Source organism: Hemitrygon akajei, chromosome 31, assembly GCF_048418815.1.
Source record: "Hemitrygon akajei chromosome 31, sHemAka1.3, whole genome shotgun sequence".
In the NCBI taxonomy this organism is placed as follows: domain Eukaryota; kingdom Metazoa; phylum Chordata; class Chondrichthyes; order Myliobatiformes; family Dasyatidae; genus Hemitrygon; species Hemitrygon akajei.
Window position 1 is genome coordinate 32,360,923 of NC_133154.1, and position 12,448 is coordinate 32,373,370.

General features: G+C 39.2%; 1 protein-coding gene across 2 annotated transcripts in view; it reads left to right on the forward strand.

Moving 5' to 3' along the window:
• The window catches only part of LOC140719130 (protein phosphatase 1 regulatory subunit 29-like), a 509,863-nt gene that overhangs the window by 24,396 nt on the left and 473,019 nt on the right, over nucleotides 1-12,448 (forward strand). The gene's annotated exons all lie outside the window — the stretch shown is intronic.

The following is a 12,448-nucleotide window of genomic DNA, read 5'->3' on the forward strand; positions in this document are numbered from 1 at the left end:
CACTGGTGAGGCCTCACTTTGAGTACTGTGAGCAGTTTTGGGCCCCTTATCTCTGCTGGCATTGGAGAGGGTCCAGAGAAGGTTTACAAGAATGATCCGAGGAATTTAAGAGTTAATGCACGAGGTGTGTTTGTTCTCTCTGGGTCTGTACTTACTGGAACCATCAGGCTTTTGAATCAGAGGGGATAATTTCACTCACCCCATCACTGAACTGTTCCCACAAACTATGAACCCACTTTCAAGGACTCTTCACCTCCAATTTTCATTATTTATTATTTGTTTATTATCATTGTTTTTTTTTTCTCAGCTTAAACTGGTAAAACCTGAGGTGTGGGCATGGTGAAGCACACTCATTTCTCAATTGCTAAGAATTTTCGGACTATTCTAATGGTGTTTGGTATTGTGGCTTTCTGGAGATTTACATGAATATTGCTGTGTAGGCCTAATTGTTTAATGCTATTGTGTAGTGACTTTGGGATAATGCCAGTTGTAGATATTACTACTGGGACAATGTAAACCCTGCTCATGTTCCATAATCTTTCAATTTCTTCTTTTAATTCAGCATAATTCTGGTGTTGTTCACTTACTGTTTTATGTATGCTCTGTGTGTATAGAATGGCTGTATCTACAAAGTATTAATCAAGCTGTTCTTGTTGGTTTATTCTGTAATATTATATTCGTACAGTTAATATCCATCATCCATATCAGTCATAACATAATTTATAAGACTCTGACTCTAAAACTGGATCAGACTTATATTTATGTTGGTATATGGTGCATTTTATGAGTTTCTATTTTAAAGCAAGATTTTGGTGAATGATGTTTTTCCACTTGATTGTGCCTATGTAGGTAATCAGGTTGAGTTAAACTGCTGCAGGATCCTGTAATTTGTTGGATTGTTTCTGATTTCTCTCTGTATTTTATCCATTTATCATCTTGAATTTGTTGGTCTTTCAATATGTATTTTTGATTATTTTTTGTGTTAACCACCTGCACCTATATTACAAGGAACCCTTCTGTTTCTGGGAAGAGCTCTCCAACTCTGAGCCAGGCATTTGACACTTGCTTGTTGACATTTAGTCTGCTCAGATTGTGGGAATGTCTTCCATGGAGGGTCACGGCCATCCATTGGTTCACTTTTCTTCTGTAGTGATAATTTCTTAATTTTTCTGGGTTGTGCTTTCATTTAAGTTCAGTGCTGTGTACTTCTTAACATTTACTTCTTAACTTTTTGTTGATGAAAATATGTCCTCAGAAGTTTTATCTGACTGTTGCGTAATTTTTTAAAGCCTGTTATTCCTCTTCCTCCTTCTGTCCTAGGTAGTGTTAATCTAAGCACATTTGCGTGTAAATAGTGTTTTCTAAAATTTGTCATTTCAGTTTTTATTTCATTTGTAAATTTTCCAGATCAGTTTCATACTAAGATATTATACCAAAAGAATGCAGTAATATGGTTATAGAGAAAGTGTTTATTGTCCTTGTTATGTCTTTGCTTTTGAATTCTGTTTGGCAGATTTTCTTAAGCTTTGAAGTAAATTCTATCAAAAATGTTCCCTTTATTGCAGTATTATCTATTGTCTTTGCTTGTTGATGTCCCAGATACTTACATGTTTCATATTCTTCCTTCAGTTGTATTGTATTCTGCTGCTCTGTTGCACCTCCCTTTATGTTTAATGTTTTACATTTATTAAAGTTCACATTTCTATTTTTAATTAATTCTATATTTGAATTAATTACTTTAAATTTACTGATGAAGGAGTGTCTAATTTCAAACCAGCTAAGGTGTGTTGAGGTGTAATTCCTTTGGTTGCATCTGATTTGATATCCTATTATTGTCCAATTCAGTAAATTAGAGAGCGGGTTTAAAGCTAGACAAAACCATAGTGGGCTTATAGAGAGTTGCACTGGAAAATACCCCAGTATAAAGTGGCTGTTCTTTTTTGGTTGTTAATAGATAAGGCGATTATAGTACGCCAACTCTTCATCAGATGTTGTAAGAATTTCACAAGTATCGGGTGTAATTTATATATTAAGAGCTTCTACTAAGCATGAGTGTGGGCTGGAATCAGATGCTTTTTGGTCGTCAATATAACAATATGGAAGATTCCTGCTTTCCTGCTGGGCTTGATTTAGAATTACAGAACCTATTATCAGTTGTTCTTTACATCCTTTCGTACCCTTATGGCATCCTTTCGGCTCTTCTGTAAGAATATTGTGGCTACCTAAGTGAGTGGTGACTAGCTGTGAGATGCATGATATTACTATTTTATATATATGGTAGCTTGTAAACAAGTAATAAGATGATATTTTGATGGGTCATTTGTGATTTCTCCTTTAGGTTAGAGATATGTTTTACCTTCTGTCAAAAATTCAGGCACTTTTTCTGGATTTCTAAAGAAAGTGTTGATATTTATTAATAAATACAGATGAATGCAAGTAATGTTTTATACCAACAATTATGAATATTATCACAACCAGTTTTGGGTACTTTTCCAGTTGTGGGTATTTTTTATAACCACTTTTAGCATGTTAATTGTAACTTAAGGTGTTTATAAATCTCTTCTGCTATTTTGATGTTCTCATTTCATTACTCACATTTGGGTTTCCATTACTGAGTGCCTCTATTTTGGAGCCATTACACTGCACTGCTGTTAATGCCGCACGGTCTGTAATTCTTCAAATGTTTCAAGTTTTCCTACATATTGTGGTAATAGAATATTGTTGAGAGTAATAACAATTTTTTTCAAATTTTGATGATGTGTTTTGTTGCAGTATGCAGGGTCTTTTTGTTGGTCAGTGCCCATGTATTCTGTTAGTGCGTTGTTAAGTGTTTGGATAATTTTGTCTGTAAGCTCAGCTTCATCATCAACTTTCTGCAAAGGCTCTACATCTGTGTTGTTGCTATTACTGTCCGGGGTTGAGGAACATTTGCTGAAGTAAATATATTACTGTATAGCACTGATCTTTTTACTTTCTTTTTGTATTTGCACAGTTTGTTGTCTTTTGCATCATGGTTGTCTGCCCTGTTGGTGTGGTTTTTCATTGATTCTATTATGATTATTGGAATTATTGAGTGTGCCTGCAAGAAAATGAATCTCAGGGTTGTATATGGAGACATAAGTGTGCTTTGATGATAAATTTACTTTGAGCTTTCAGTTTAAAAAAATGAGTGGGGATCTCATTAAAACCTATTGAATATTGAAAGACTTTGATAGAGTGGACGTAGAGCGGATGTTTTCTATAATAGGGGAGTCTAGGACCAAAGGGCACAGTCTTAGAAAAGAAGGATGGTCTTTTAGAACAGAGTTGAGGAGGAATTTCTTTCTTTAGCTGGAGGTAAAACTGTGGAATTCGTTGCCACAGACGTCTGTGGAGGCCAAGTCATTGGGTATATTTAAAGTGGACGCTGATAGGTTCTTGATTAGTCAGGGTGTCAAAGGGAGAGAAAGCAGGAGAATGGGCTTGAGAGAGTAATAAGTCAGCCATGATGGAATAATGGAGCAGATACAATGGGCCAAATGGTCTAATTCTACTTCTATTCTTACACCCTTTTGGTCTTAATATGTGCTAGATTCCTCAGAGATAATGAAATATCTTTGAAGTGCAGTTGATCCAGTAATGTGAGCAAATAATGTGGACAGCAGACAGCCACCAATGGAATGTGAAATATAACCAGGCTTTACAATGTACCCATTGTTTTACTGCTTTTCATTCATCACCTACCAACTCCCTTTGACAATTTATCTCTTTTTATTTATTTTCATTCATTTTATTTGATTTTCATTGATTTTATTTAGAAATACAGCACGGTAACAGACTCTTTGGTCGAACAATATTGTGTTACTCCCGTGTGACCAATTAATTTACTAATCGCTATTGTGCACTATTATTTCTCTTGTGTTTAGGATATCTTAGTGTTCTGATTTATTATTTTGTGATCAGGTGGAAATGACTAAAATCAGGTTGCAGGTGTGCAATGTTGCCTCTAAGGTGTGCTTGTGCACACATCTTTTGCTACCAGCACACAAAGGAATTCAAACTCCACACAATTGGTTGTCACCCTCTACCTTGTTGGTATGTTAAGTATATTTTATGATCATACACAATCGCATTTCCTTTTCTGGTTTCTGACGCAGGCAGTGTTGGAAATGTGGATGAATTTTGATGATCTGTCTGCAGATTTTAGAACTGGCTTATTTATCCTGTTCTTACTGAAGAAATTGTTGATTCACTGTGTTGAGTTCTGAAGAAGTGAAGTGCATGAAGAGCAAAAGATCTGCTAGTTCCTTTAAAGCGGAATGGCTTAATGAAACAGTAGAAACTGCTATGTCGAAAGCTCATGAGGTCAGGAATGTGCAGCTATGAGAAATATTTATGCACAATATAAAAACTGGTGTTACCTGTGTGTATTGTCATGATGCAAAAGTTGCTGGAGAATTTGCAAGTTGGAAGAAGTGGAGTGATATTTGGAAACCTGACTTTTTAAAGTGTCATTTGGCAAGCAAATCACATATGCATGGTATGCAAAAGCTCTGGTGAGAAAATCTTTCATTATCAGCTACAGACCAGCTACGCAAGTTTTGTGAGTGTGCAGATGAACGAGAGTGAAAAGGATCAAACCCAGAGGAGATCAAAGTTCTTATTGAGAGTGTTTTGCTAGCTGTTAAAATGAATAACTCTCTATATAAAATCCAGTGCATGTTGTCACTGGGCAAAAAAATTGCATAGCACAAGATTTTTGCACACACTGGTCAGTACAAATTACAGGGAACTTTGGTGTGTTGTTATGTCCAGTAGGGTACAGGTACACTGACAAACAAATCTTGCTTACATCAGCATCACACACATCTAAGTACAGACAACACACAGAATATAAATTAGACAGAAATTTACATAAATTGTACAAGACAGTGTATTTTGTATTTTGGATTTATTGGAATAGTAAGGGCTTGTTTCTGGGTTGTTCTGCTCCATGGCTCTATTATTTTCAGGAGGCATAGGCTGAGAGTACTAACAAAACTCTCAGATCTTCAGAGTGAAATGAATCTGCATCAGATTTTGGAGGGTCTCAAGATTAGTGTCACACTCTCCAGGAGAAGAATGGCTGCAAGAAGTTTTAATTCAAGTTGGATGTCTGGAAACCATGTAGGCAATGGTCAATATCTGAAATAAAATCTAAAGACTTCAGAAACATTCAGCAGGTCAGGTAACTTCTATGGAGAAGGAAGAGAGATAATGTACCAGGTCAAAGACCTGAAGCACTATTTTTGATTCTCTCTCCACAGATGCCACCAACCTGTTGAGCATTTTAGCATTTTAAATTTTATTTCAATTTGTAGATTAGCTTTATTTGTCACATATACATCAAAACGTACAATGAAATGCGTCATTTTACGTCAATGACCCACACAGTCCGAGAATGTGCTGCGGGCAGCCCACAGGTGTTATTCGAAAGGACTCAGTCAGTGATTCAGGAACAGCTTCTTCCCCTCTGCCATCTGATTTCTGAATGGACGTTGAACCCATGAAGACTACCTCACTACTTTTTTATTTATGTTATTTTGCACTATTTATTTTAACTCAACTATTTAATGGACACACTGTGCACATTAGTTCAAGAACCTGATGGCTGTAGGAAGAAGTCTGTTTCTGAATCTGGTGGTGTGGCACCTCAGGCCTTTGTTCCTCCAACTCAACAGTAGAAGTGAAAAGAGGGCAGGATCTCGATGATGGAGATCCACAGTGAATGACACCATCTTCTGGCAGAAGAATCCCCTGTAGAATTTGTTGATGGTGGGGAGGGCTATACCCAAGATAGACTGAGCTGTGTTCATTATTCTCTGTTGTTGCGCATGGAGTTGCTGACCCAGGCCATGATGCAAACAGTCAGGATTTTTCTACTGTCCAAGTCGAATAAATGCAGAATGTGGTTACAAGCTGATGTTAATCTTGCCTTCCAAGGGAAAAGGCTGTGATTTGCAGTCCTACTGCAGAGATTGGAGTACATATTCTTTAGTGTAGGGCCGATGGAGAGCTCCTCTCTCTGAGATACTTCAGTGTAGGATCAAGGGAGAGTTCTTCTCTCAGAGATACTTCAGCAGGATCAATGGAGAGCTCCTTTCTCAGAGATACTTGATACTTCACTGTAGGACCAAGTGAGAGCTCTTCTCTCAGAGATACTTCAGCAAGACCAAGTGAGAGCTCCTCTCTCAGAGATACTTCAGTGTAGGGCCAAGTGAGAGCTTATTTCTCTGAGATACTTCAGCAGGGCCAAGGGAGAGCTTCTTTCTCTAAGATACTGCCAATCAGCTTAGACTTAGTTTGCCCTGATAGATGGAGTGAAAATATTGCAAGAGATGGAGAGTTTTTCTGGTTAATAATTAAGAATATTCGATTTATTTGTCACCTGTACATTGAAGCATACAGTGAAATGTGACATTTGTGTCAACAACCCACACGGTCTGAGAATGTGCTGGGGCAGCTTGCAAGTATTATCATGTTTCTGATGTCAACATCGCTTGCCCACAACTCACTAACCCTTAATAATACATGTGTCTTCAGAATGTGGGAGCACCCATATTAAAACTACACTGCCACACGGAGAATGTACAAACTCCTTATGGACCGTGGCGGGAATTGAACCCCAACAGTGTTAAAGATTCTTCCTTCAACATTTATAATGCTTAATGATTTGATTAGTTAGTGATGTGTGCATCATCTGCATTAAGGGATTGATAGTGGAGAGTGTCAGCAGCTTTAAATCCTGGACATAAACACTTCAGATGCCTTTCCCTGGACCCATCACGTGGATACAATCACAAGAAAGGGACGCCAGCATCTCTGAGGTTAAAGAGATTCAGCTTGTTACCAAATGTTCCACCAAGCTTCTACAGGAAAGAATCCTGACTGACTGTATCGTGAGTGGTACTGAAGTTGAAACGAGCAGCATGCAAGAGACGAGGAATCTCAGCTCAGTAGACCATGGGCAAATCCCTCCCCATCTTCAGTATGATGCTACCTCAAGAAGGCGACATCCATCATCAAAGATCCTCATCATTCAGGCCGGGCCATCTTCTCACAGGTACTTGAGAATGTTCAGGCAGAAGGTTGAAGTCCCACACCACCAGGTTCAGGAAAAGCTACTTCCCTTCCAACATTTGGTCTTGAACCAACCTGCACAACCCTAATCACTATTTCATTGCAGAAACACTGGCTGAACATCCAAGCTGGCTGATCTTTCATTGATTCTGTTATGGTTATTATTCTACTATGGATTTATTAAGTATGCCTGCAAGGAAATGAATCTCAGGGTTCTATGTGTTGTCAGATAACTACTTAGATAATGAATGTACTTTGAAGTTGAACTTGAGATACACAATAGACAATAGGTGCAAGAGTAGGCCATTCTGCCCTTCGAGCCAGCACCGCCATTCAATGTGAACATGGCTGATCATCCACAATCAGTACCCCGTTCCTGCCTTCTCCCCATATCCCTTGACTCCGCTATCTTTAAGAGCTCTATCTAACTCTTTCTTGAAAGCATCCAGAGAATTGGCCTCCACGGCCTTCTGAGGCAGAGCATTCCATAGATCCATAACTCTCTGGGTGAAAAAGTTTTTCCTCAACTCTGTTCTAAATGGCCTACCCCTTATTCTTAAATTGTAGCCTCTGGCTCTGGACTCCCCCAACTTCGGGAACATGTTTCCTGCCTCTAGCCTGTCCAATCCCTTAATAATCTTATATGTTTCAATCAGATCCCCTCTCATCCTTCTAAATTCCAGTGTATACAAGCCCAGTCGCTCCAATCTTTCAACATATGACAGTTTTGCCATCCCGGGAATCAACCTCATGAACCTACGCTGCACTCCCTCAATAGCAAGAATGTCCTTCCTCAAATTTGGAGACCAAAACTGAACACAATACTCCAGGTGTGGTCTCACCAGGGTCCTGTACAACTGCAGAAGGACCTCTTTGCTCCTATACTCAACTCCCCTTGTTATTAAGGCCAACATGCCATCAGCTTTCTTCACTGCCTGCTGTACCTGCATGCTTACTTTCGGTGACTGATGAACAAGGACACCTAGATCTCGTTGTACTTCCCCTTTTCCTAACTTGACACCATTCAGATAGTAATCTGCCTTCCTGTTCTTGCCACCAAAGTGGATAACCTCACATTTATCCACATTAAACTACATCTGCCATGCATCTGCCCACTCACCCAACCTGTCCAAGTCACCCTGCATTCTCCTAACATCCTCCTCATATTTCACACTGCTGCCTAGCTTTGTGTCATCTGCAATGACCGCTTTGCACCAAAATAGGCCTTATTTTGTTTTAACTGTTTTTTGTAAAAATTGTGTAAGACATCTGTTTAATTTATGTTTTTTTTTGTGAATGCTGCTTATCTGATGTGATGTGCCTGTGATGCTGCAACTGGTCTCTCATGTACTTGTGCACGTGACGATAAACTAGACTTTGGCATTGACATTGACATGTGGCCGCTGTGCCCAAACTGGCTCTCATTATAATAGTGGCTACATTTCAAACTAGTGCAAAGTTCTTTGGGATGTGAAGGTAAGTGCCATGAAACTGCAAGTCTATTTTATTCAATTCTTACTAACTTTCAGTGAACAAAAATAAAATAAGCTAGCTTTGATTTATGCGGGCCTTTAGGACCATGCCATTATCCAGTTAAAGAACTTTAGCCAATGCTCATGAGAGTAATTTTGGGAACACATTTTAACAATAAAACAATAATGAATGCTCAGCCACAAATTTAGTTCTATCTTATTTCATTGCTGGAGATTCTTCTCAACATGATTCATGAAATTTGATACCAATTGAAAACATTCAGAATTTCCTTCAATCTTTTTTGGATTTCTTAGTGTGACAATAATCATTCAAATAGTTATCTGTTCTCTCTCTCTCTCTCTCTCTCTCTCTCTCTCTCTCTCTTCACATCCTCCAGAGACTAACAACTCGTGCTTCCCATCTGTCAGGATATATCTAAGTATTTAACCTGCTCAAATAATCACATCCAGTAATCACAACCTCTTCCACTTGCCAAGCTCCCTCACAGTTTGTCACTGAAAGCTAGGATGTGTGGCGTACTGATGTTCGAGGGATGGTTAGGTAAAGCAAGAAGCAATATCTTCAAGCGACTAACAAATAATTCATCTTTTTAGAAACCTGGATATTAATTATCAGTTACAAGACTGCATTTAAATTGATTACACAACATTCTGGATGCTTAGCAACACACACAAAATGCTGGCAGAATTCAGCAGGTCAGGCAACATCTATGGAGGAGAATAAACAGTTGATGTTTCAGGCTGCGACCCTTCATCAGGACTGGAAAGGAAAGGGAAAGGTGACAGAGTAAGAAGGCTTGGGGAGGGGAAGGGGTACAAGCTGGCAGGTAACAGGTGAGACCAGGAGAGGGGGAAGGTGGGTGGGTGGGTGAGGGGGGGGGCAGGAATGAAGTAAGAAGCTGGGAGGTGATAGGTGGAAAAGGTGAAGGTATGAAGAACAAGGAATCTGATAGGAGAGGAGAGTGGACCAAGGGGAAAAGGAAGGAGAAAGCTCATTAGAATGAGGTGATAGGCAGGTGAGAAGAATGGAGGAGTTAAGAGGGAAGCTTGTGTTCTTTTTGTTATATTCTGCCTGTTCTGCTGATTTCCTCCAGCATTTTGTGTGTGTTACTCTGAACTTCCAGCATTTGCAGAATCTCTTGTGTTTATGAGTCTGGATCACCATTCCTGCTCAGGTGTGCTACTAGTGCACAAAGAAATTTAAACTGTACATTAAAGGTGTCCCTCAACCTGGTTGTCATGTTAAGGACATTTCATGATCGTACACAATCACATTTCCTTTTCCGGTTTCTGATGCAGACAGTGTTGACAACGTGGAGTTTGTGAGGATTTGTCTGCAGATTTTAGAACTGGCTTATTTATCCTGTTTTCATTGAAGAAATTATTGATTCACTATGTCGAATTCCAAAGAAGCAAGGTGTGTGAAGCACAAAAGAACTGCTAGTTTGTTTCAAGTGGAATGGCTTCATGAAACAGTAGAAACTGCTATATTGAAAGTTCATGAGGTCAGGATCGTACAGCTCTAAGAAATATTTATGTACAATACAGAAACTGGTGTTAGCTATGTGTATTGTCATGATGCAAAAGTTGCTGGAGAACTTGCAAGTGGGAAGAAGTTGAGTGATATTTGGAAACCTGACTTTTTAAAGCGCCATTCAGCAAGCAAATCATATATAGACGGTGAGAAAATCCTTCATTATCCGCTACAGGCCTGTTACGTATGTTTCATGAGAGTGCAAATGAACAAGGGTGAAAATGATCAAATCCAGAGGAGATCAAAATTCTTATTGAGAGTGTTTCGCTAGCTGTTAAAATGAATAACTCTCTATATAAAATCCAGTGCACACATGTGGTCACTGGGCAAAAAATTGCACAGCACAAGATTTTTGTGCACACTAGCCATTACGAATCAGAGGGAACATTGGTCTGGATGCTTCATTACGCTTAGATATAGCTTTACAAAGTTCTGTTCATTTAAAACCTTGTCCTAGGAAATTGAATAGTAGCAGTCTTGAGTCATGGCTTGATCATCATTAATCACGGTATCAAAGACAAATGCAACGTTAGCATTCATTCTGAGAGGACGAGAATATAAAAGCAAGGATGTAATGCTGAGGCTTTATAAGGCTTTGGTCAGACCGCACTTGGAGTATTGTGAGCTGTTTTGGGCTCCTTATCTAAGAAAGCATGTGCTGGCATTAGAGAGGATTCCGAGCAGGTTCCCAAGAATGATCCCAGAAATGAAAGTGTTAACAATGAGGAGTGTTTGATGTCTCTGCATCTATATTGGCTGGAATTTAGAAGAATAAGGGGGGTGGGGAATCTCATTGAAATCAATCAAATATTGAAAGGCCTAGAGAGTGGACATGGAGAGGATGTTTTCTATAGTGGGGGAGTCTAGGGCCAGAGGGGACAGCCTCAGAATAGAGGGACGTCCATCTAGAAAAGAGATGAGGAGGAATTTCTTTAGCCAGAGGGTGGTGATCTGTGGATTTCATTGCCACAAATGGCTGTAGAGACAAAGTCATTAGATATATTTAAAACTGAGGTTGATAGGTTCTTGATTAGTAAGGGTGTCAAAGTTTATGGGGAGAAGGCAGGACAATAAGGTTGAGAGGGAAAATTAATCAGCAGTGATGGAATGGTGGAGCAGACAATGGGCCAAATGGCCTCATTCTGCTCCTATGTCTTATAGTCTTACGTTCAGATCCTACAGGTTATTCATTTGGTTCATCAGCAGGCAAAATGCTTGAGGAAGAAATACGTTCTGGTCCAGTCCATCAGAAAAGTCTCTGTTGTTATATCCTTTATATTTTAGACTCTGTCACAAGGGAACATTGTGAATTTGTGACATCCCACAGTGAATTTAAAAGAGACTTCTGTAGCTGAAAAGTCAAAATCAAAATTGAGTTGATTACCAAGAGCAAGGTACATGTATGCATGGGTACAATGAGAAATGATCAGTACCTGCAGCCAGATGACAGGTACAGAAAAGAGACTAAAGAGACTAAAGGTCCGTTTTAATTGTCAGATGTTTTAATTGTCAAACATGCAGGGAAATGTGCTGCTTCCATTGAGCATTTTCTGAGGGCAGCCAGCAAGTGTTACCACGTTTCCAATGCTTTCTAACCCTAACCTGTCCATCTTTGGAATGTGACATCTTTAGGGAGCAGTGTCTCAGAAAGGCAGTGTCCATTAAAGACCTCCAGCACCCAGGGCATGCCCTTTTCTCACTGTTACCATCAGGTAGGAGGTACAGAAGCCTGAAGGCACACACTCAGCGATTCAGGAACAGCTTCTTCTCCTCTGCCATCTGATTCCTAAATGGACTTTGAAGCTTTGGACACTACCTCACTTTTTTTTAATATACAGTATTTCTGTTTTTGCACATTTTTAAATAATCTATTCAATATATGTAATTGATTTACTTGTTTCTTTATTATTATGTTTTATTTTATTTATTTTTTCTCTCTCTGCTAGATTATGTACTGTATTGAACTGCTGCTGCTACGTTAACAAATTTCACGTCACATGCTGGTGATAATAAACCTGATTCTGATTCTGAAGTGTTGTGCACTGTAAAGTGTTGTGCTAACCCTTACCGTACCACTATGCTGCCCTGGTTTTCCTTGTGTAATGCCCTGGTTCATATCTTTACTGTTATGTTGTATGTATTTCATTTTGGCAGATCTGTAAGAGCAGTCTGCTCTGTTTTCATGCTTGTTTGGGTTACCGTTGAAGATAAAAGATGAGGAGAAATGTGTGCCATCCAATTAGGATGGTGGAATTGAAGGGGAGGTTTCTCTGGTGAAGGACACTAAGGTTGGGCTTGGGTTTTCGTTCAAGAGGAGATGAAG